The following is a 20,769-nucleotide window of genomic DNA, read 5'->3' on the forward strand; positions in this document are numbered from 1 at the left end:
CAGAAGACATTTAAGGGTGAATTACAGCTAAACAACAGCAGAGAACACTGAGAGCCACGACTGGTGGTGTAAACAAACTTTATGGGACTGTGGGAAATTTGGCTACACCCATGATAAGTGGTTGTCCAGCTAACTAACATCATGCTGGTTTATGGATGTTGCTGGACGATAGCATTCGGAATTAGAGAGGTTCAACTTCTAGTGTAAAATTAAAATTATCTTATTTGTCTGTCATAATTATTATTGTAAATTGCTATTATCTAATGCTTTTCACTAATTATCTCACAATAGTATGTGCTGGCACAGTACAGAGTGATGATACTGTTAAAATAAGCTAGCTGCAGAAAATGTCAGTACACATTTGTCAGAATTCAGTAAAATTTATCTATTTGCAAAGGTTTATCATTCTAAACATATATTTGGAAAGAGAAAATGAAGAAGCCCAGCAACACCTGGATTAAACAAAGATGGGGCAATGTGAAAGTTTATGTGAAGTTTGACGTGAAATATCTATACGGGTGTGCACATAGTAACAAACAGCTACCACCAGACTTACCAAAACAAAAGCCTAGTGAAGTCAATATAGCACCATACTGGCACAGGACTCCAGCTCCACGGGGAAGTACATAGGATCCAAGACCAAGCAAGAATTTGTGTAGATGTGCACAAATGCACAGATATAACTTAACCACTACAAACTATATTTGCCTTTCATTAGTGTTTGCAGTGTTGTAGAAGCTGTATTAGTCTGTGGGGCTGAGCGAGATAAGATTTTGGACCAATTTCTGTGGGTGGAAGGGACAAGATTTTGAGCCTCAAAGAGATAAAGAAGAACTCCATGAAGCTCAGAAACCTATCTTTTCCACCAACAAAGTTGGGTCAATAAAAGATGTAACCTCACCCACCTTGTCTCACTTTTATTATTGTAATTCTATTAAAGTATTGTAATTCTATTTGCTCTTTATATTACTTGTCTCAGACTTTATCCCATTAATTTCTATTCTTTCTTTCCCTCTTTTTTATTTCTACATTCGGGTATTTGGTGGAAATCTGGGGAATTTTCCCATTGATTTCAAGAAGGTTTCACCTTGTGTCTACTGAGATATGCAGTGTAATCAGTGCACACGTGACACCCCTTTTTCAGGGTCTGAAGTAAGAGGAAAATTGAAGAAAAAAGCAATGAATTTCATATTATTCATTTTAGAGCACGGGCAAAGTGACTGGGTCATGCAAAGATGGGAGACAGTGACTGCATCTGCTGCCTTCTACCTCTTCACTCTAAATCTTGGAAAGTGTTTGAAATCTCTCTGTCTTCCTCACCTCCCAGTCCTATCCCACCACAGTTGCAACCTTCTCCTTCTCTTCTGTCTGATGTGGAGGCCTCACATTGTCCCACTATCTTGAACCTCCCAGCTAGTTCCCTGGGGACCATCCATTTTTAATCTTCTCACCAATCTACATTGTTTCAATCTTAAGTCACAGCATTTTGAAATAAATTAAACAACTTCTATTCCATTTGAACGTTTTTCTTTCATTTTGATTCAATTTTAAAATTGTTTTGTTTCAATTTCCTTTAAAATGTTTTTCATTGTTCTGGATTTTTCCTGTTCTCACTATTTTACCCTTATTTGACTGGAAGGGGTAGAGGATGGGACAGACAGGAACAGAAAGAAGAAAGTAAACAACCCCCCCCCCCACAAACCAAAACCAATATTTTTAAATCAAATTGAAAATGCTTGTTCCAATCCAATTTCAGATAAGATAAACTTTTTCATGAAAATTGTCCTGTAGTCCAAAAAGTGATTTTTTTACTCATAAAAAGGTTGACTGGACATTTGTAATTTCTTTTATACCTCATTTCAACACTTCAGTACAGCTCACACCATAAGATAAACTTTCTTATGGATGGAAAAAGACAAAAATTAAATCCCACAAAAAACAAATCACCTTAGGAACTCAGAGCACACTAAAACAATAATTTGTTCCTCTTGCAGGTATAGCGAGTGGTTCTTTCCCCCCGCTGGTCTTTTAGATTTTTCTTATTAGCCCTTTAGGATGACTTTGGGAGGAGTTGCTTTGGTACACTTCTGTAAATACCGTCCAATAATAAAAGTAATAATCTTAAGCGAAGGTAGCACAGTCTGAGGTTATGTCTACACCAGAGAGTTTTGTCAACAAAACTGGGGTATTGTCATCAAACCTTGTGGTGCATTTACATACAAAATGTGTTTTGTCGACAATCTGTTGACAAAACTTGGCACTTCTGCCTACAGCGTTCTGCCTCTCCGCGATGAGGAATAATGCCTTTGTTGACAGTTTCTGTCAAAAAAAAAAAAAAAGAGGTGTAGATGCTTTGGAGAGCCCCCTGTCAACAGACAGGGCTTCTGGTTCACCTGGCAGCCATGTTTGCTGAGCTTCCAGTTGGCTGTTCTGTTGATACAGCAGCCACGCAGTCTGGCTGCTCTCGGTCAACAGAGCAGCTTACTCTTTCAATCTGCTTTTGTGTGTGGATGTGATCTGTTGGCAGCATCTATCTTTCCCCATATATTGCACAGGCTGCCTCGGTGCCTAATTATGGCTTTGTTGTGCCCATTGTTCTGCTGATTTTAAAGACTCCTAGAGTTAGGCATTGAAATGCCTAAGTCTCTTTGTAGATTCAGGCTACTGCATCTCTGCTTCAGTTTCCCCATCTGTAAAATGGAATAATAATACTGACCTCCTTTGTAAAGAGTGTTGCAATCTGCTCATTAAAGCCGTGTCTACACATGCACGCTACTTCGAAGTAGCGGCACTAACTTCGAAATAGCGCCCATCATGGCTACACATGTCGGGCGCTATGTCAAAGTTAACATCGACGTTAGGCGGCGAGATGTCGAAGCCGCTAACCCCATGAAGGGATGGGAATAGCGCCCTACTTCGACGTTCAACGTCGAAGTAGGGACCGTGTAGTCGTTGCGTGTCCCGCAACATCAAAATTGCGGGGTCTTCCATGGCGGCCATCAGCTGGGGGGTTGAGAGACGCTCTCTCCAGCCCCTCAGCTCAATGGTGGCCGCGTGGAGCAGCCCCTTAAAGGTCCCCTCCCCCTCCCTTTCTGTGCAGGAAGCTGAGAGAGCATGCAGGCGGCAGCCCAGACACGCAGCCAGCTTGCACGCTCTTGAGCAGCCCCAACAACCCCCAACCAACCTCATGGCCGCACGACAGCCCCCCCAGCGCTCCCAGGGGACCCCCCCCCAAGGGGAGCCAGGGCAGCCAGGGCAGCAAGCGGCAGCGGGGCCCCTCCTGGATGGAGGCCAAGCTTTGGGACCTGCTGGGGCTCTGGAGCTAGGAGGAAGTGCTCCAGGTAATGGGGAGCAAGAGGCAGAAAGTGGATGCGTTTGCTCGGCTGGCCGAGGGCCTGGCCGCCCAGGGTCACCCTGCCCGCACTCTGGACCATGTCCGGAGTAAAGTGAAAGAGCTGCGGCAGGGTTACGCCTGGGCCCGGGATGCGGCCGGCCGATCTGGGGCCGCCCCCGTCACTTGCCCCTTTTACAGGGAGCTCAGGGACATCCTGGGCCCCCGGCACACCTCCTCCCCTCCAGCCGCTCTTGACACCTCAGCTGAGGAGCCCCAGCAGGCCCCAGAGCCGGAGTCCGCCCCGGAGGTAAGCCCCGCACCCCGGGGGCCCCCCCGGAGCCCACCCCCAGGGCATCGCAGCAGCAGGAGGAGGAGGAGGAGGAGGGGGACTCCTCCTCTGCTGAGACAGGGCTGCACATCGTCCTCCCCTCCCGGAGCAGCAGCCGGGCGTCCACCCCCCGGGTGTCCCCGGACTGTGGTAGTGGACCTACAGGTATGTACCCCCCCGGTGTACACCCCCTGGGGTTGAGGAGCGGGGGTAATAGATATGTGGCCAGGGCCCTCCGCATGCCCAGATGGCCATGGCCCCAAGGACAGCAGTGCAATGTCCCTCACAGGAGGGCATCAGCCCCTTCCCCCTTCCTGCACGACAGTGCCATGCCCCATCCCCGGGACAGGGGGGAGCAGAACCTTTAGGGTCCCCCGGGAGGAGGGGGTGGGACACCCCGCAGCAGCAGCAGCTGCAGCAGCATGTGATGGAGTGGGGGGAGTGCAAATGCGAGACTCAGGCTAGATATGAGCAGCAAGCTGAATATTTCCCAGGGGCAAAGGATGATCCTGGGGCTACAACTGGCAGGTGACACCCCTGCCCTGAACAAAGAGGGGGAGGAGCTGAGCTGGCTTTGAATCGGGGGGGGGGGGCGCAGGTAGAGGCTAGGGGAAGGGAGAGCTGGAAGGCAGCCAGCCTGAGGAGGGGGAAAGCTACACCCCAGAGGGGCACCCCTTGGGGTCTTCTCCCCAGGACGGGTTGGAAGGACTGTCTCTGACTGCTGTACTGTCACTCCTGGGAGAAACTGGGCATCTGTGGCCTAAGAAACCTCTCCTGTCAGACCCTGCTGAGTGAAGTGAGAGTCACTTCCGCCAGGGGACGGGGTGCAGTGCAGGGGGACCCGTGAACCCCATCACAGCAGCATCTCCCGGGGACGGGGATGGGGAACCTGCAGCACAGAGGTGGGGGGACAAGGGCCACAGCTCGGGGCCCACACTAACGCCTGTCTCCACTCTTCTTCCCCCCATCCTGTGTTCCGCAGCTGCACCATCGGAAGGACCGGAGAGCGCCGGCGAGGCGTCAGTGGTCCCGGAATCCCCTCTGGGGCCATCGCTCCAGGCCAGCCCTTCGGTGGAGGACCGACCGGCCCCACGGCGGGCAAGACAGCGGACCCCGCAACACCACACAGCGGCGACGGACCCCCAGCTGCTGGCCATCCATCGTCGGCAGCTGGAGGTCACCGAGCAGCGTCTGTGGGTGGAGCAATGCCACCTCCACCTGCAGGAGCGGGCGCTGGCCTGGCGCCAAGAGGCATGGGGGGCCTACATGGAGACATTCAACCGTCTTGTGGACTACCTGGCCCCCCGTGCCGTGCTGGCCGCCGCAGTGCCCGCCCTGCCCACTCCACCCACTGCGCCACCCGCTGCTCCGCTCGTCGCCGCGCCGTCCGCCGTCGCCCCGCCACCCACCACCGAGGGCCGGACCGCCGAGGGACACCTGGGGCCAGCTGAGACTCACCGGACGTATCTTCCGGTCCACCCAGCCCCCAGCCAGCCCCGGACAGGGCTGTGGCTGAGGCGGGGCTCCCGGCCGCCCACCCCCAGTGCCGGACTTTAGGGGAATGGGGCCCGGGATGTGGCCCCCCCCCGTATGTAGTTAATTTCCACAAAAGAACTATGATGGACAGTTTCATTTATATTTGTGCCCCCCTTTGCCCCGTCCCCCCCATGTAAATAGTTCTCCCCTTCCTTATCATCCCTGGTTTTCTTTTTATTGAACAACAGACCCATATTATTATATGCAAACTTTTTTATTATTATTGTTTTATTTGTACGGATTACTTTTGTTAAAGACATCTTGTATATAGTTTGTTCTTGTTTTAATTATAGTTACAAAAAAACAGTTCTAAAAGAAAAAACAGTTTAATTTTAGCCACAAGTGCGTGCTGTCATTTGTACAGGAGAAGTGTGGGGGGGGTGTGCTGTTGGGAGCTCCGTGGTGTGGGCGTAGGGGCAGGGAGTGTTGTGGAGGAAGCGGGGGGCGCAGTGGGGGGCCTGGCAGAGTTCACCCCACGGCCTCCTCGAAGTGGGCCCGCAGGGCCTCCCGGACCCGGGTCCCTTCAGGGTCCACCTGGTGACTGGGGACAGCGCGTGGCTGCACGTCATCCGTGCCGGCTTCCACAGCCCAGCCCTGAAAAAAGGCCTCCCCCTTGCTCTCCACCAAATTGTGCAGGGCGCAGCAGGCACCCACAATCTGGGGGATGTTGTTGGGGCCCGCATCCAGGCGGGTCAGGAGACATCTCCAGCGTCCTTTGAGGCGGCCAAAGGAGCGCTCCACCACCTGGCGCATGTGGTTCAGGCACTGGTTGAAGCGCTCCTGGCTGGCAGAGAGATGGCCCATGTACGGGTGCATGAGCCAGGGCCGGAGGGGGTAGGCCTCATCTGCGATGATGCAGAGGGGCATGGTGCTGTCCCCCACAGGGATCTCCCGCTGGGGGATGTAGGTCCCCGCCTGCAGCCGGTGGCACAGGCCTGAGTTCCGGAAAACCCGGGCGTTGTGGGTGCTGCCAGCCCAGCCCACATAAACGTCCTGGAAACGGCCCCAGCTGTCCACCAAGGCCTGGAGGACCACTGAGTGGTAGCCCTTGCAGTTGATGTAGCGTCCTCCACTGTGTTCCGGGGCGCGGATGGGGATGTGAGTCCCATCCAGAGCCCCGAAGCAATTGGCGAAGCCCAGCATGGCAAAGCCCGCGATGGTGGCATCTGGGTCCCCCAGCCTCATGAGCCTGTGCAGGAGCATGGCGTTGATGGCACACACAACCTGCAGGGAAAGCACATGGGAGAGCACCAATGAGGGGTGAGCAGGGTGTGCGTGGCCCAGCCCTGCCCAGCTCTGCCCTGCCCTGCCCTCTCCTCCCCTCCCCTGCCCTGCCCTGCCCTGCCAGGGCTCCCCTGCCCTCCCCCGCCCCCGTGGGTCCTCTTACCTCCATAAGGACAGCCCCGACGGTGGCCTTGCCGACGCCAAACTGCTGTCCCACAGATTGGTAGCTGTCTGGAGTGGCCAGCTTCCAGACAGCGATGCCGACCCGTTTCTCCACTGGGAGGGCACGCCGCATGGCAGTGTCCTGGTGCCTGAGTGCGGGGGTGAGCCACTGGCACAGCTCCATAAATGTCTGCCGGCTCATCCTGAAGTTCCTGAGGCAGCGGTCGTCGTCCCACTCCTCAAGCACCATCCGCTCCCACCAGTTGGTGCTGGTGGGGTAGCTCCACAGGCGGCGGCGTGTGAGGCGGGGGGAGGGCGGGGTGCTGCAGGGTTGGGGGTTGAGCCCTGCTCCCCTGGGGGCCACTCCTCCTCCGGTGTGGCAAGGAGGTGCTCAGCTGCCTCCCGCATGGCATGGATCAGGGCGAGCCCTGCTCCTGCCGGGAGGGCTGGGTGGACCTCTGGCTGCTGCTGCTGCTGCTGCTGGGGGTCCATGCCTGCGTCGCCCGGGGTCTGTGTGCCTATGGCTCCTCAGACCACGTGCTGTGCAGGCTGAGTGTGTCTGGGAGGGGCCCTTTAAGGGAGCGGCTAGCTGTTGCCCCAGAAGCGCTAGTCCGCCCTGTGACCCTATCTGCAGCTGTGCCTGGCATCCCTATTTCGATGTGTGCTACTTTGGTGTGTAGACGTTCCCTCGCTGCGCCTATTTCGATGTGGTGCTGCGCAACGTCGACGTTGAACATCGACGTTGCCAGCCCTGGAGGATGTGTAGATGTTATTCATCGAAATAGCCTATTTCGATGTCGCTACATCGAAATAAGCTACTTCGAAGTAGGCTTCACGTGTAGACGTAGCCTAAAAGAGCTACATCAGAGTAGTTTTTTGAAAAGTAAGGAGGAGATTTTGGGCAGGAGATATGAAGAGGATACCTCAAGAAGTGGATGAAGAAAGTGTGTGAACCGTGTTAGTAAAGTCTTCCAAAAGTTGATTGTGCATGGAGTGCCCTAGACTCTAAACACACCGTGATCCATTCTGATGAAGTGCGTCTTTGCCCACAAAAGTTTATTGTACCATGTATCTGTTAGACTATAAAGGGCCACAGGATTTCTCATTGTTTTTGTGGATACAGACTAATGCAGCTATCCCTCTGATACCTGATCTGTTGTAGTTTCAGCACTGTAGGCAAATATTTCACTCCATAGTACTGTGTAATGATTGCCCATTCTAACAAAGGTGTAATGTGACAAAACACACCCCAGTGACAAAGAAAAAAAAAGTATAATGTAGCCATTGTGAAGATCACAATGCAATAGTATTAATAGCCTATGTTTCCAATGTGCTTTAAGCTGCTGATTCAGAAAGATTCCAAAAAATGATTCTAGAAGTAAAAAAAGGAAGAAAGAGAATTGATTAACTAAGCCCCAGGATAATGAAGCTTTTGATTCTATCTACATGTGTGGTTTTTCTCATTGTACTATTTGATCACTCTACAGTAACTGATAGATTTATTCTCAACACACCAGTGAAGTAAGTCAATGCAATTTACAAATGCAGAAACTGAAGCATGGAGCAGAATAAATTATTTCTCCAAGGTCATTTAAGTGGTCAATTGCATCTTTAGGCTCCTAAATCTGTCCCTGAGCCTGGTCTTTTCTATGGTTTTTGCAAATCTCTGGCTCCCTGGAAAACTGAGGAATACATGAGCTATTCAATCTTTTAAAAAGACGTACTTTGAAGCAAAAAATCAGATACCCTAATTGAAATGGACCTTGGTTACCCAGCTTTGGGGAGACTGAAAACAAAACAAAACATAACATGGCCTGGCACTTTTCATCACAAAGACTCATGCCTGGGATAAGGACATGAAAGAGTACAAGAAGTCAGGATTGAGGATGATTGGCAAGAACAGGGTAGGGGAAAATTATCTTGGGGTAAATTGGGTTTCCAGTTTCATGTAGTCACCTTTAACTGTGGGCCAGATCCTCAGAAGTATTTTAGCTCTGAACTTTACTTGATTTCCATGGAAGTTAGGAGCCTGTATGCCTTTGGGAACTGGGCTTGTTGGGTTAAATAATACAGGATTTGTCCCACATTGTGCAAACACACACGATCCGGGAGTCTAAGGCGCTCTTATCTGGCCCTCATTATCATTAGCATTACATTTGCTTTAACATTCTTAAAAGGAAAAGAGAGGCTTGTCTTTGTCCCTAGCATTTAGCGTGGAGTGTGAGGTTCAGCTGCAGATGAGTTCACTATTACAACTTAATCGTCACATACTTTTGTGATGCAGATAAGTGGCATCATGCTTGTTTTATACAGCAGGAGACTAAGGGCTGGTCTATATGAGGAAATTAGGTCACTATAACTACAGAGATTAAGGATGTGAAAAACCTACAGGTCTGCATGATGCAGCTAAAATGGCCTTACTGCCAGCATAGAGAGCATTAAGTGGTGGGAGAATTCTGTCACCTCTGGGAGTTGGATTACCTATGGCAATGAGAGAACCCCATTTTTGCGGTTATTTCCTACCAATGGGCTATCGTGGTGCTGCTGCAACATTTCACATGTAGACAAGCCCTAAAGCAGAGAAAGCAAGTGATTTAAACAAAGTGCAGAAAAGGTCCATGTTAAGAGTATGAATTCAACCCCAGGCAACCCTGTCAACCTGTCTTCTGTCTAATGAGAGAAACATGCGGTTAACTTTTATACAATAGACTGGAGCATAGGACAGGAATGAAGGACAATCGTTATTGAATCAAATTTCCATAGTGGTAATGTCTTAGACATGTTCTATAAGCTAGTGAGAAGCTGGAAATGGCAAGGTCCAGTACTGGATCTGAAGCTGGAGAGTGCCTTACCTCCCTGAGGAGGGCCCGGATGGTGGACTTCCCCACACCAAAAGGATCCCATGGAGCAGTAGCTATTGGGGGTGGTGCATTTCCAGAAGGTGACTGTGACCTGCTTCTCTGTGGGGCTGGTGGCTCCCAGCCGGATGTCCTATGTCTGGGCACAGAGCTCCAGGAACATGGTCTTCCACATGCAGAAGTTCTGGAGCCACTGCTGGTCATCCCACTGCCCCATGACCGGCCAGTCCCACCAGTTGTAACTGGTGCTGTGCCTCCAGATCTGCCTGTGCACCCAGTGGGATGAGTACAGTTGTGGCCATCCTGCAGCAACAGTGAGTTCCTCAAAGTTGGTGTCTCACTCGCCCTCCCATGGTAAGAGGAGGACAGATGTCAGGAGGCTCAGCAGGTGCTGAAGCAGCTCTGCATGGGGCTAGTGTAACCCTGGGCACTGCTCTGGCACCATAGCTCGCTGGAAAGAGCTGTGTCTCCCAAAAAGATTCAAAGCCCTGCTCTAGCAGCTGTGCTGTCCCTTGTGGTCGTAGGCATGCCTCAGCATGGGCAGGGAACAGGCATGTGGGGGGGCTCCTTTAAGGGCGCATCTTTCTGGGGTTCCTGATTCTGTCTGCTCTGGTTCTGGGTGATTGTTTTGTCCAGGTGGCTGAGCAATGTGGCCACTCTTTGTCAACAGGTCAGATGCAAAGAACATACACTTTGCTGTCTGGCCATGATCTGTCAAAAGAAGTTTTGTCAGAAGATATCTTCCAACATAAAGGTATTTTTGACAGAGTGCTCTAATCTAGACATAGCTAGAGAGAGAAATGCATGACCAGGCTCTTCTTTTCCTATATTTGCTCTTCATCTTTCAGAAGAGTTATTGCAACAGAGATCACAGAACTGTGGCCTACTCCCTAAAATCCTAATTTTGTGTGCTGGCAGACCTCCAGTCTGCTGGGCTCTGTTGATTTCCATACAGCTCAGCTGGGGCTCATGGGTCTACCCAAAAGGAACCACATACAGGACCAGACTCCATGAGCTTATTTCTGGTCTCATTGAAGTTCAAAGGCAACACTCCCATTGAGTTCAGAGGCACAGGGTCAGGATCTAAATGCTGCTTTATAGGAAAAGTTGTATCAGGCACAAAGGTGATATCAGCTTCTTCTTTTATGTCTTATTTAAATGTAGGACAGTAGTTTCAAACAGGCAATGTAGAATGAGGTCAGTAATTTCTCCTAGACTGCAGCTACACTACAACTCCCTTTTGAAAGGAGAGCTTCAAAAACGGAACATCAAAAGACAGACTTTTGAAAGGGAGTGTTCACACAGGTAAAAGGGGGACTGAAGGTTCGACCTGCCCTTTCGAAAGGCCCCATGTGCACTTTTGAAAGACAACATCCACACATCACAGGGTGCTCTGTCGAAAGTACGGGGCAGGAAGTGCTGAGGGCAGGGTCACTTGGTGGACAAGCCCTTCCAAGGCTGCCGTCTGCTGTCCCTTTAAAGGGCCCCCCCACCCCAAGTGTTGGCCTGCACACACTGAGGGTCAGCAATTTGTCCCCAGGCACACACACTGATGGAGATCAGAGGAGGCACACTGGGACCCCATGGACCCTGAACAGCACCCCCTCCCCCTTGAGGCTGGCCATGGTCCTGGCTGCCATGCACCAGCAACTCTGGGTGGCCACCTTACTAGCCACCCTCCTGGAAGCCATCCTCCGGGCATGACATCCCCACCTGGTCCCCTGGGTCACCCACCACATGTGGAGCTTCCCCACAAGCAGCAAGTGGTGGGACCGGCTGGTGCTGGAGGACTGGGCAATGACTGATGGCTACAGAACTTCAGGATGACCAAAGGGACATTCCTGGAGATGTGCTGCTGGCTCACTCCAGTCCTCCAGGACCGCAACACCCTCCTGAGGCCAGCACTCCCGCTCCAGGAAAGGGTGGCCATTGCCCTCTGGAAGCTGGCCACCCCGGATAGTCACTGATCCATCGGCCACCAGTTTGGGGTGGGCAGGGCCACTGTCAGCGCCATCCTCAATGACGTAAGCCATGCCTGGGTCATGCCCCCACCGCAGGCTGGGGCCAGGGGGTAGTGGGCACCCCTGGCATGAGGCACCATTGGGGACTGGGGGATGGTTCCCACCAGGGATGGGACAGGAGTGGGAACAGGGGTGGGGACAGGGGCCCCAGGGAGGCCTGCCCTGTAGGGGACAGGGGCAGGGACAGGGACAGGTGGGCACACTGCATCCTGCCCCACACTCATCAGCGTGACCCTGCAGGTTGTCTGGGCCTTCAGTACAGTCCTCCTGTGGCAGCTGATCCGTGTCAGGGACCTGGACGACACCATCGGGGGGTTTGAGGAGTTGAGCTTCCCAAACTGCTTTAGGGCCCTGGATGGCACACACATCACCATCCAGGCCCCAGAACACAGCGGCAGGGCCTACATAAACCAAAAGGACTAACCACGCCATGGTCCTGCAGGTGCTCGTCACTGCCAATGGTTGGTTCCAGGACATCTGCGTGGGCTGGTCCAGCTGCACCCATGATGCCAGGGTGTTCCAGAACTCGGGGCTGGGCTGCTGCATGGGCGAGGAGACCTTCATCCCTCCTCTGGGGCACACTGTCGGGACACTACAATGCTGCCCTGCATCCTGGTGGATGTGGCCTACCCCCTGCAGGCCTGGCTAATGAGGCCATGCATGGGACACATGCAGCCTAGTCAGGACATTTTTAACGAGCAGCTGAAATGGGCCTGCAGCATGATTGAGTGGGCATTTGGCTGCTTGAAGGGGTGCTTCCAATGTCTCCTCACCAGGCTGGAAGTGGGCCTCCCCAGCATTCCGGTGATGGTTGGGACCTGCTGTGCCCTGCACAACTTGGTGGAGGCAAAGCACGAGCTATTTGTGCAGGGGTGGGCCGTCGAGGCTGAGTGCGGGTAGAAGCAGCCCCCTTCTGTCCCAGGCCACCAGGCCTAGCAGGACAGGGTGCAGGTATGGGAGGCCCTGCTCCAGGTCTTCGAGGGGGGACTGTAGTAACCTTCCCTGCACACACACCCCACCACCACCCCTGCACACACACACCCCACCATCACCCCCACACGTGTACAGGGGACTCACATTGAACCACGTAATAAACACTTTAATGCCAACTGACAGTGGTCCATGCCTATATATGGGGGGAGGGTGGAACTGCAAACAGGGGCGCTGGGGGAACTATATAAGGGGGGATTTCAAATGGGGGACTTCCTCTTTTGGAATAGCCATCTGTGGAGTGTCTGTACTTGCTCTCTTTCAAAACACTCTTTTGAAGTGGGCTGCTCTTCCCACCACGGGAACGGAGGATGAACTTTGAAGGAACCCCCTTGTTCTTTCAAAGTTACTTTCGAAGGATTGTGGAGTGTATGTAGATGCTCCACGGCTTATTTTGAAAGGGGACCATCTTCCAACCTCAATTTCAAATGTATCTGCTAGTGTAGACTCAGCACTAGACACACAGCTACATGGGAGAGAAGAGACTCTGTCTACCTCCTGTGATCTCTCCCCAGACCTGAGTGTTTTCAATTCAGAAATAACATGATCTGAAAATGTAAAATAGGAATGATGCAGGTGTACAGCACATTGTGCTTATATCGTGTATGCTGCCCCACTAGGGTTACAAACTGACAGCATTCAAGGTGAACTGTGAACCCAAAGCTAGCTGGAAGTAGGGAGAGACCTTGGGTGTGTCTGTGTAAATACAGTTTGATTCTACGTAGATTAGATTTGCTAGAGTCAGCAGATGGAGTGGTATTTTGCGTATTGCAATCAACTTAATTTGTGACCCAACACCTGCTATGTTCTGTTAGGTTCTGTTTTGGTTAGGAGACTATATGTCTTCCCTTGCCTAGGTTGGTTTGACCTGTTTCTTGCCTCTCTTTCCCCATGAAGAACAAATCTAAATCACTATTGTTAGGTGTCTCTTTCCTGTGTTCATTTTGTGGGAGCTGTGTTTTTTCTACCCAGCTTGCTAAGAGTTAAAATCACTGGGAGCTGAAAATCACTTGAGACTGATGGGCGAAAGTCACAGCTAAGAAGTGGATGGACTGATAGCCAGCAGGGAAGTGGCTAAGTGCTATGATGAGCAGCCAGCAGGGTGGAGATGCGAAAAGACAGACAGCAATAAGCAGGATGGTGAGTGACCAGCAGAGTGAGTAAAATGCCTCTTTACCTCCTCCTATGCAGGATGGGTGGTGAGCTCTGTGGAGGCATCACTGAACAAGGACAGCAACTGTGAGAAGGGTGCAGAGAAAGGCTGCACTTGTGGAGGGGATATTTAGATAACTTAAACTTAGGAACCTGAGAGGAAAAGGACAATGCCCAACCTATGTGGACAGAACTTTTGCTCACTTTTGTTTATGAGCTCTGCATGTGGTGTTTTCCTAAATTAATACCAAGTTTATTTTCTACACTCTGGCTATGTCTGGGAAATTCACATACCACCCGTCCCACCTCTGAGAGACAACACTTCCCCACTTGCAAGCACTGAGTCTGAGGCTGTGTCTACACTAGCCCCCTTCTTTGAAGGGGGTATGGTAATCAGCCTGATCAGAGAACACTAATGAAGTGCTGCAATGAATATGCAACACCTACTTAGGCTAATTCTCCCTGTGGCTACTTTGAAGTTGTAAAATTCTGGGAAGTAAGGACACTTTGAAGTTGTGTGGGTACTTCAACGTGCCCATGGCTACACGGCATGCCGGCACTTTGAAGTTTGCAACTTCGAAGTTGCCTCAGGGAGAATTAGCTTAATGAAGTGCCTCATATTCAATGCAGCACTTCATTAGTATTTTCGAATAAGGCTCATTACCATGCTCCCTTAGTGTAGACACAGCCTCTGACTCTGTGCTTGCAAGTGGGGAAGTATAGTCTCTCAGAGGTGGGACAGGTGGAATGTGAATTTCCCAGGTTACTGGGCGAGAGGGAGACTCAAGCTAGTTCTCCACTAGTGGAAAGGAACCCCTAAACATTGAAGCCAGCTCTGGCTGATTTTGGCTGTACCTGGAGCAGGGTTACCGTCATATTTTCAATTTAAAATTGTATTTCTGTATGAATGATCAAAATCTGAGATAACTTCTGGACTGTTGAAGAGGACTGCCTGACTCCTCAAAAAAAAAAAAAAAAAAAAAGCCAGGAGAGAGCCAACTAGACCACCACATCCATTATAGCTCTTATAACAAAGGTAGGAAGTCTCCAGCCGTGGGCCATGTGAGGTTCTCCACAATTCCATGTGTTGCCTGTGAGACATTCTACCATTGCCCACTTGCAGGGTTGTCAGATTCTGCTGGTTTCTATCTGTATATGTTTCTTCTTACACGTATTAGAAAAGAGACACACATGTAAAACAACAAGAAGTCTTGTGGCACCTTATAGACTAACAAATATTTTGGAGCATAAGCTTTCGTGGGCAAAGACCTGCTTCATCAGATGCATGAGTGGGGGGCGTGGTTTCTGAGGGGTATTTAAAGCGTGGGGTCCCAGTAAGAGGGAGGGCCAGAGCTGACAAGGTCTATTCAGAAAGGTGGAAATGGCCCAGTATCAACAGTACTTATCAAACGAGCTAAGAACAAGTCAGATCAGACAGGGGGATGTGAGCCTTTTCAGAGCTAATGGGGACTCACATCCCCCATCTGATCTGACTTATTTTTTCCACGTTTGATAAGTACTGTTGATACTGGGCCATTTCCACCTTGCTGAATAGACCTTGTCAGCTCTGGCCCTCCCTCTTACTGGGACCCCACTCTTTAAATATGCCTCTGACACTCCCCCCCCCACACTCATGCATCTGATGAAGCAGGTCTTTGCCCACGAAAGCTTATGCTCCAAAATATCTGTTAGTCTATAAGGTGCCACAAGACTTCTTGTTGTTCTCGAAGCTACAGACTAGCACAGGTACCTCTCTGATACATGTAAAACAAGGGCATGGGAAGAAGGATGTGTGCTGATTGCAGCATTGACAGAAAAAGCTATGCACTTCCTCTGCATCCAATCAAATCTCTGCTGTGGTTCAGTTGGCACAGCAGGCAAATTGCAGGCACACAAGTGCAGTTAGCAAGACTACCCTATCCCATGAGGCCAACTTGATTATGGCAATCTAGGTGCCCACTGAGACGAAGGAGGGCCACTCATGCAGCCCACTCACTAGCCTAGATTGCTTATCGCTGCCCTATAGCATGAATATTTCCAGTGGTGTACAATCTACAAGATAATTTAAATCTAATATTGTCAGTGAAGATCTGGTGACCTTTAAGCTATTGCTTCATTCAGTGCATAAGGACATGACCATGCCTGGAATTCAGAGCACTACATAATACAAATAATATTAGTTTATTAAGGCTAATAATATAATATAGGGAAGAAAATAAATAATATTTAGTTCACTACTCTTCTGTTTCCTCCTTGAATGCTTACTGTTCAATTTGTTTTATTTTATCTTACTTTTTCACTTCAGCCAGTTAATTAAATAATTACTGTCAAGTAAGTATCAGAGAGGTAGCTGAGTTAGTCTGTATCTTCAAAAATAACCGGAAGTCCTGTGGCACCTTATAGACTAACAGATACTTTGGATCACAAGCTTTCACGGGCAAAGACACACTTCATCAGAGGCAGGGTCTTTGCCAAAGAAAGCTTGTGCTCCAAAATATCTCTTGTTAGTCTATAAGGTGCCACAGGACTTCTTGTTTTTGTCAAGCGTTTAATTTATTCTGATATATGAGCTATATGGTTACAAACCTTACAAGTCACACACAAATATTATTGTTTCACTGTATTACCTAAAAGATTGTGGTTTCACCTAATACAACCAAGGGCTATATTGATTGCTCTGAATTTGAAATGGAACTTATCTTGATTTACCAAAGTCATCAGGTGTTTGGGGTGCAATCTATTTGTCCGTGACTGGAGCCATCTTCAACACCATCTTTGGAAATCTGACCATAATAATTTCAATCTCCCATTTCAAACAGATTTACTCTCTAACCAACTTCTGGATTCAGTCCAACCCTATTACAGACTTCCTTCTGGGTTTCACCAGAGTGCCCTACAGCATGGTAAGATCTGTGGAGAACAGCTGGTACTTGATATCGCTTTCTGCAAAGTCCACTATAGTTTTGATCTGAAGCTCTGTTTAGTTTCCATCTTTGCTGCATTGCCATTGATTGATTTTATACTATTTGTTACATTGCATTGCTATTTGCATTACGTTGCATTGTTCTAGCAAAATAACTATCTCTGTGATAAAGCAAATGCAGGCAGTCTGTTGGACAGCACCAGTCGCTTTTGCTTTCGGAGTGGTTTTCTCAGAAGCCTATGCTTCTGGAGTACAGGGCTATCAGATTTTAGCTGAATGCTCTAATTTGTGTCATATGGAGAACAGTTTTGTTTACAGTAGGTTTGTTTGCTCCTGGCTGATTTATGATAGGGATATACGCACAATTCTGTGTGCTATGCAGAAAGCATGCATGTATTATGAATGACATATCTGATGCAGCTAGCAAGGATGTCAGAATGGAACTTTCAAAGGAGAAGGACAGAAAGGCTTCTAAGTCTCAGAGGGTGGAGTGCACTGAGCACGGAAGGTCGGAGAGGAGTACAGGAATGTGTGTGTGTCACTTTGCACGCAAACCTTAAAGCTAAGAAGGTAAATAAAAAGACTCCAGCTAGTCAGCATCTGATGAAGTGAGTCTGTGTTCACGAAAGCTCATGCTCAAAACTTTTCTGTTAGTCTATAAGGTGCCACAGGACCCTTCGTTGCTGTTACAGATCCAGACTAACACGGCTATCCCTCCGATACTTGACAGTTAGTCAGTGTTTCTTATTAATGGGCTCAGTCAACTTGATGTTAATTTGAACTTTTGTACTGTATAGTTCTGACTGACTGAAATTCAACTTGCTTGAGTACAAGTGATTTTACCAGGAGTCCAGTATTCAGCATGGGGAAATAGGGTCCACCTACCTGAAGTGAGGCTTTGCTTGGAGATAGGGATGCAGTTTGCCTGTGGTGTTTCATTCCTGGTATGTCTATCTATGACTCACAATTAGACATGCAGAGACACCTAGTGAGAACAAGCATTCAAGAAACTTGATACAGTTCAGGAAGTTGAAAGGTCAAAGTTGAAGGGGAAATGAGAGACTAATGATTTCTAGAATATTCTTCCTATCTCTAAATGTTACTGACCATTTTTGGATCCCCTTTCCCTTATGAAACATTCTCCCTGTTTTAGACATCATTGATGTAGTTTCTTTAGTCATTTATCTCAATTAATATTTGTAATTATTTAACACATATGTTGCAATAGTACACAGAGACCTCAGACAGATTAGGACCCCTTCAGGGCTAGGAAGCAAGGGTTTTCCCCACTGGCAAATATTAATGAAAATGAAAAATCATTGAGTTTGGCTGGAAAATTGTTGGCGGTGGGGGTTGGTTATGACATGGTGTGTCATGGAAGCTCTAGTTCAAGAAGTTCAGGTCCCACTCACTCTGTAGACTGAACTACCTGGATGGACTACATCTCCCATTATGTGCCACAGTCTCCCCTCTAGCAGAGTGGCGTTCGTTTAGCATGAGAGTTGCATGCCCATAGTGCATTAAGGGAGATGAAGTCTGACTGTGGACAATTGGTACAGAGGATGTTGAGAGGAGAACTGGAGTATTAGGCACTCAGAATAAAATTCCCGTAAGGCAGTGTAGCATCATTTCATAACTAAAATATTTGGGGTTTTGGATGAAATATTTTGGCTTCACCCCATTCAGTTTTTTTCGATAGGAAATTGAAAATTTCCCTTGAAAACAGAGACTTGAAAAAAAATCTTTAGCCAAAAATGAATTTTATAATGAGAAATAGTTTTCAACCAGCCATACTGGGCAGAGCAAATGACAGTCCCTGTCCCAGAAAGGTAACAGAGTAATAGGCCTTCCTTGGCTTCATATTTAACATATTTAAGTTGCAACAAAGCTCATCCTTCCACTTACAGTGTGGCTGCATACCACACCAAATCATCTCCTCACTGGGTTGTTTGTGCGTAATTTTTTTTCAGTTGCAGCAGCAGAATGAAGCGTTACAGAGGAATCTGCCAAAAGCAAGACAGGATAGGAGACTTGTGAACTATCTAGAGACAGCTACAGGTCTTCTTTGCTGTATATATATGAGCAGCAACTCAGCATATCTCATACGAAAGGAAGCAGCTTTTCAAATGTAATTTCATCGAGCACTGCCACAAAGGAGTCATATGGTACACAAAAAAAAGCAATCAAATGGGTTTTGAAATTTAATATAAAACAAGATTTCTACAAACTTTGCAGGTAAGTGCTAAAACTGTTTTTTGATTTGAATCAGCAGATCTTCTAAATGAAATCAGAGACTAGAAAGAAAGGCAAAAAATCCCAGACAAAAATATTTTATAAAGACATTAGATAGGGAGAGAGAGCAGGTAAATCTTCTACTCCAATGTAATGATGTAACCAGCTGTATTTTGTAAGATACTATAGGAATGGCAATTTATTTGTTCTTCCAAGCCCAATAGTGTCTCATGATTTTTTCACAGGAAACATTGTTGTCCATGTCATAAAAATAACTTGAATCGCAGTGTAAAATAAAAAAGTCAGTCAAATCTTATAATCTGTGGCAAGGGCATTCAAGAAATCGATTAGAGAAGCACAGTTGGATTGTCTTTAATAATTTATGCTATGTGAAAGACAGATAGAACATCAGTAAATGAGGGTTGAATGAACTGAAATTTAGCAGTAGGAGGCTGGGCTAGAAACTGTGTTTTGCATGAGCTTGCTGTCTCTTACTGAGCACATACTGAACTATTTCTTATGCATGCTAATGTCATATGTCCTTTCAAAGTACTAAAGCAAGATAAGAAAATTCCTTTCCTGAAAGCACTCTGTTTGTTGGTGCATAGATCTATTGATTTCACTGGTGCTACTCACAGGAATAAAGATATGCACATGCTTAAACATTTGTAGGAACAAAACTTATTAGACCTAGGACCTAATATTGCTTCCATGAAAGTCAGTGTTAAAAGTCACGGTGACTTTAATGGGGTAAAGATTTGGCCTACAATGGACCCGATATGTCTTATATCTTTGATGTAATAGGTAGAGAGGAGAAAGATTGCAACATTTTAATCATATGCAGGGCATAACTGACTTTGGGGGTATTCATATGACAGGGTTATTTATATAGGATAAAGAGGCATACAATAATGATGTTACATTTCTGTATCAGCTTGGCAGACCAATTGTAATCCTGCAATAAATTTATAATGGCAAATAGTCATATTCTTACAATGTAATGGAGTTTCAAACGGATGTCAAAAAAGTATGCCTGAAAGTTTGCACGTTCCTTTTGGCAGAGAAGTAACTTTATGTGACCCTGAAAAGCTGGGAGGAAGAAAAGCAAAGTAGGACTTATGAGGACAAGAAATAAAGGGAAAAGGTAATACAGGAGATGGGATTTTGAGCGATAGAATGTGAAAGAAGGAAAAAAATGGACTTGCAGATGGGGCACTTGATTTGACTAAGATCAGTATTCTGATGAGTCCCTGATGTGTTCATAATTTAAACATATAATTACATCTGGGGACTTTGTGTTGTAAGGGACCCCCAACAAATTGAGTCTTGTGGTTTATGATGTCATTAGAAGCTGGGAAAACAATGCCTTAGTTTGCTACTGTGAAATATTGTTAATTAAATGCCCAGATTCTAATAACTTACACATAATAGCTGTGTCTACACTAGCCCCTTCCTTTCAGAAGGGGCATGGTAATGAGCGAGGTTGGAAGATGCTAATGAGTCACTGTCATGAAAATGCAGTGCCTCATTAGCATAATAGCAGCTGCGTTAATTTGAAAGTGTCACTTTTGAATTACACACCGCCTGTGTAGACAGAGGCTTTTAGAAAGGACCCCCCAGTCTTCGAAAGCCCTTTCTTCCTAACACTGGATAGGAAGAAGGGGCTTTGGAAGTCCAGAGGTCCTTTCAAAAGGTTCCCATCTACATTGGCAGTGACATTACAAAAGTGGCCCTTGCAAATCAATGCAACCGCCATTATGCTAACGAGGTGCTGCATATTCATGGCAGGGTCTCATTAGCATCTTCCAACCTCGCTCATTACCATGCCCCTCCTGAAAGGAAGGGGCTAGTGTAGACACAGCTAATGTGTGTACAGTTTTGTGTCTGTGCCTGTGTATCCTCTCAGACCATAGTGGCCACCTTCAAACTTTAATTCTGTTATACACTGAGAACTGTACACCACTTTGCTAGAGTGAGGCCGCGCACATACGTGAGGGTGCGCAGACTGT

General features: G+C 48.0%; 1 pseudogene; it reads left to right on the forward strand.

Moving 5' to 3' along the window:
• The first annotated feature begins 13,539 nt into the window (after nt 1–13,539).
• On the forward strand, nt 13,540–17,088 carry LOC142010688 (trace amine-associated receptor 2-like; annotated as a pseudogene).
• Nucleotides 17,089–20,769: the final 3,681 nt, after the last annotated feature.

The sequence above is a fragment of the Carettochelys insculpta genome, chromosome 3 (genome assembly GCF_033958435.1).
Source record: "Carettochelys insculpta isolate YL-2023 chromosome 3, ASM3395843v1, whole genome shotgun sequence".
NCBI lineage: Eukaryota > Metazoa > Chordata > Testudines > Carettochelyidae > Carettochelys > Carettochelys insculpta.